Here is a 4,575-nt window from a genome sequence, read left to right as displayed (position 1 = left end):
CTTAAGGTGATACCTACTTTCCGTCTTTTTCGTCCTCTGTTGCCGTTTAGCGTCGAGGGGTCTCCTTTGATTGTTTCGTAGCAGTAATTATCCACCGTCGGCTTGCTAGGTCAGTCAGGGTTTTACCAGAGCCCCTTTAGCCAGCAACGTTTCGGGGTGACCCGGGTCGGCCTTCACGGCTAGCGTAACGCCTCAGTGACATAAAGTCACACTGTATTTCATAAGGTGATACCAATAACCCTAAAGGCCTAAGTATTGACGAGCGCCTGATTCCGCCACGTCATGACACAAATGCTGTTAAGAGTGTGGTAAGTGGGTGGTTGACGAGTGGTTGGCAGGTGCTTAGATGTGGTTTGCTCCTTATTTCCTATCAGACATATATCGTCCTTATCTCTCCTCCTTCTTTGTTTTGCGTTTGTTATCCTCGGGTACCACCTCTAATCTTCGGCACTCGCACTCATGTGACCTACAATTAAAACTCAAAGTGAAACAAGTCTCTGGTAACGTATTCCCACAGTCATGCTAATTCCTCGCACACTGCAACTAGACATTCTGCTCTGGAACACTTTGGCTAAGGTAGTGTGTCATTATGCTGTCTGCTTCCGAGATTGGCGTTCTCTGTCTAGCGATGTGCCCCAGACGGTCACAACAGTCATAAGCCACCCTCGCGGTTTGGTTTCATCTTTGTTCCCCCACCCTTTCATGTGGTCCATGGCGCCTGATGGGAATAATAATTCATTATTATTGAATAAAGTAGCGGTCAGCAGCTTGAGAATGTCCTCATCGACTTGTCTGTCTTCGGGGAGTCCCTATCGATGGTGTTAGAGTATACTGGTGGAAAATTAACGATCACTCGGGGCGCCAAATCACCATCTGGTGCGGATGGAATTCTAATTCCTTTCCGCGTCGTTTCACCATGTACATATAGTGTGTAGTAAGCCTTGTCTAGACAGGTGGCTTTACTTGGTGTTGCATAAGTGATTAGATGAATGAAGGACGAGAGAGAGAGAGAGAGAGAGAGAGAGAGAGAGAAGAGGGAGAGAGAATGAGTGAGAGAGATGGAGGGAGGAACAGAGAGGGATAGAATGAGGGATGATGGAGGGAGACAGTGCCAGCGAGAGATAGAGACAGCAAGAGAGAGTTAGAGAGTGTGAGAGAAAGAGAGAGAGAGACAGCGAGAGAGAGAGAGAGAGACAGAGAGAGAGACACAGAGAGAGAGGGAGTAGATCAAGGATGTAAATCAAGTTAATAGGATAAACTGGAAAGGCGTGTGTAAACACTTCCTTGTTTGACGGACGCATTGAAGTGAGTCGCCGCATACGAAAGTGGGTATTCTCTAGTCTCTTGTAAGCATTTCTTCTTTCCAGTACTTCCTCTTGACTTCCTTTACTGTTATCTGATGTTTTCTACCACTATATTGTTGGCCAGCTGTTCTCCGTTCACCGCTGCTCATCGTCACCCGCGCTTATGGTGTAAAAGTAGGGTTTTTCTCCGTTTCTTGCAAGAAGTTAGTTTAATTCCTGGCAAAGGAAAGGCTGTACCGACGAGTCACCGTTCTTCTTTCTTCTGGGATACTGGACCCCACTCAAAATGGATGGACCCTGAAAGACACTGTCGACGCAGCCCGACTCCTAAATGAACGACTGTGCCAAAGGGTCGTAAAACATAGCAATCAATCAGTGACCCATCTTCCCAACTCTTCGTTGCCGGGAGTCTCTCAGCTGCCCTCTATTTGGTCGCCTTTAAGGACAAGCGGGCTAACCCAGATTTCGGGGGTTCCGAGAAGTCTTGACGTACACTAAAAGTGCGCATTGCTCTACCTATAAGAGAAGTTTGGTCTCATTGGTGCGTATATTTGTTTGGTTATTGAGAATACTCTCCTTGTCTTTTAAAGAAACTGAACAAGGGGCAAACACTTTACCTTCGATTTTCCCAAAACAGCATTTTTCGGGATAGCCACCTTGTGCTTGAAAGCGACCATTTGTGTGCTCGGCTTTCGTGAGTCCTGCAACACTCCGACTCGCGTGACATGTAATCAGAGCTTAGCAGCGGATGTCCCTGTTAAAGTGCTCTTGTGCGGGGAAGTTAAAAAGAGCAAGCGCATCAGTTTTCGGCTTGCCTTCTCTCCGATTGGTCGACTTGGGACGGGTATGTTGTTTTTGTGCGGGTGCTCGGGTGTGGTTTGCTCCTTCTTTTCTATCAAACATCTATCGTCCTGATCTCTCCGCCTTCTTTCTTGTATTTGTTACTCTCTTTTAACTCCTCTTATCTTCCGGACCTATATAACCGTATTTTGTTGGAAGTCCCTTGAAACTCTTACTAAAACTAAAATAAAAACGCTATTGTTTTTAACCTGGGTGGTTGGAGGAATGGCTTGTAGGCTGCACACCCGTCCAGGTTGTATGTCAAGTTGCAAAGGCCACCTTGTTGCACAGCTGTAGGACAGAGAAAAACTTATTCTCCAAAGCAAACTGACATCATGATAGGTTACTCTGCCCTCATACATATTGGTGAGTCGTTGGAAGGCGCCTCGAATAGATTATCGCGCCTTCATACATATTGGTGGATGGTTTGAGGGTTTGAGGGCACTGTGGGCAGATACGTTGCCGCGTCCTTCATACATATTGGTGGATGGTTTGAGGGCACTGTGGGCAGATACGTTGCCGCGTCCTTCATACATATTGGTGGATGGTTTGAGGGCACTGTGGACAGATACGTTGCCGCGTCCTTCATACATATTGGTGGATGGTTGTTGGGTCAGAGTCGGCCTTTCCCACTGCTGTTTCTCGCTTTTTATATTGCTTATCCCCCTGCACGAAATGGCTTCGTGAGACTGCGGGTTCGGGGGTTCGAACCTCAGCTCGGTCCGACGTTGTGTCCTTGGGAAAAGCACTTTACACGAACTTCCCGCTTGGCTGGGTCCTATCGGAGACGGACGTTAAACTAGGAGGTCCCGCCCCTTAAATAAGCTAATAGTGTTGATAGGGGCGTTAAACCCATACCATTTCACCATTTTCACGAAATGGCTGTTACCGTGTTATGGGCACTTCTCTTGGCCTTAAAGAATACCTCATTTTTCTAGCAGACATTTGCTGTTTGAAGCGTGGTTCACGGCGAAATGTTCTCGGAATTTGAAAATAAATTTGTTTCTGTCAGGACCGATTTGTGTTGATATATGTTAATAACGGAAGACAGCGTCGGTATTTGATACTGGGGCTCATTCTAGCTCGCTAGACGGTCCATTTTCACCGATTCCTCTCGCCGTGGTCGCGTGTCTAGCGTGATAGCCCCGCCAGCGCGGAGAGAAAGGTGCCATTTATTGTGTTATTGATTCTCTGTGTTCTAGCGCCTGTCCTGGTATTCCACGCTTAGATAGCCTGGCTTTTATCTCTCGTCTTGTCATATGCCTAATGTGCGTAATATTCATATCTGTTTGCCTTTGTTTTATTTTACAGGGACAGCTTTTGTGGTGTATATCTCAATGCTGGACGCAGAGTGAATGAGCAGGCGCTACACTGGTAAGTTTGATTCTTTTGGTTTGGGGTGTGTGTTTTTTTTCATGCTTCCACTTTTTTTTGGGTACTGTCTGTTGTTTATAGGCTCTCTGAGCTGTATGATGTTTTTAAACTGTCTGTGTGGGTGGTTGGCGGGTGCTCCGGTGTGGTTTGCTCTTTTTTTCTATCAGACATCTATCGTCCTTATCTCTCCTCCTTCTTTTTTTTATGTATGTTACTCTCTTGTAACACATCTATTTTTTTGGCACTTATATGACTTCATTGTGTTGCAAGTGCCGTAAAGAGCTTACGAAAACTGTCTGTTGGGCTATTTTCCTAATGCTAATTGTCCGTGTCGATTTGCTCTTGTTTAATCCGCACATGCAAAGTGAAAGAGATTTATTGGAGGATACTCTGTGATATTGAACTTGTTTGGGTTGCTTTTCGTGTAAAGAACTTTGTTTTGAAGCCAGGAATTTGTCAGTAGTGCTGCAAAATTCAATCCTAGATCCCTAACTTCAGGATCCAATGTGGGTGGTGGAGGGCGCTACTGGTATATAAGTCTTACTTCTTTACTTTCCGTCTGTTGTTTCTGCCTGTCTGTCTTACTTTTTCCCAGCACTAAATTAAATGGCCATTACTGTGTCGATGTGCTTCTATTTACTCAAACAATCCAAAACAAAAAGAATTCAATAAATACATATTTACACCTCAGTTCCTCGCTTCCTCCGCAAGTTTCCTGCCCTTCTGCGTACAAGTGGACTGCCTGGTTTAATTAAGAAGTACCGGCATTTACTTTGTGGTTTATGAAAAAGAAGGAAATGACCTATTCGGTTGCATGATACAGCAGCAGTTACCTCCCCTTTTCACGTCCTTCCTCGTTCAGGAAAGAGAAGAAACTTCATTTTTTAAATAATTGTACCTGAATAATGTATTTTTCTGGCTTTTTATCAACATGTATAATCTGAATTTTAACCAAATATTTCTCGAGCTCATGCGTCCTCTACCACAGATAAAGAAACTGAAGGGGAGAGAGAGAGAGAGAGAGAGAGAGAGAGAGAGAGAGAGAGAGAGAGAGAGA

General features: G+C 45.1%; 1 protein-coding gene across 1 annotated transcript in view; it reads left to right on the top strand.

The window, feature by feature from the left end:
• The window catches only part of LOC101857591, a gene marked incomplete in the record, with an annotated part of 154,189 nt that overhangs the window by 4,745 nt on the left and 144,869 nt on the right, over positions 1 to 4,575 (top strand). Inside the window, 1 exon segment of the mRNA XM_035971917.1 lies at positions 3,456 to 3,518.

The sequence above is a fragment of the Aplysia californica genome, unplaced genomic scaffold, assembly GCF_000002075.1.
Source record: "Aplysia californica isolate F4 #8 unplaced genomic scaffold, AplCal3.0 scaffold00536, whole genome shotgun sequence".
In the NCBI taxonomy this organism is placed as follows: Eukaryota; Metazoa; Mollusca; class Gastropoda; order Aplysiida; family Aplysiidae; genus Aplysia; species Aplysia californica.
Note: the sequence above shows the minus strand (reverse complement) of the source record. Positions and strands in the feature narration are given on the sequence as shown.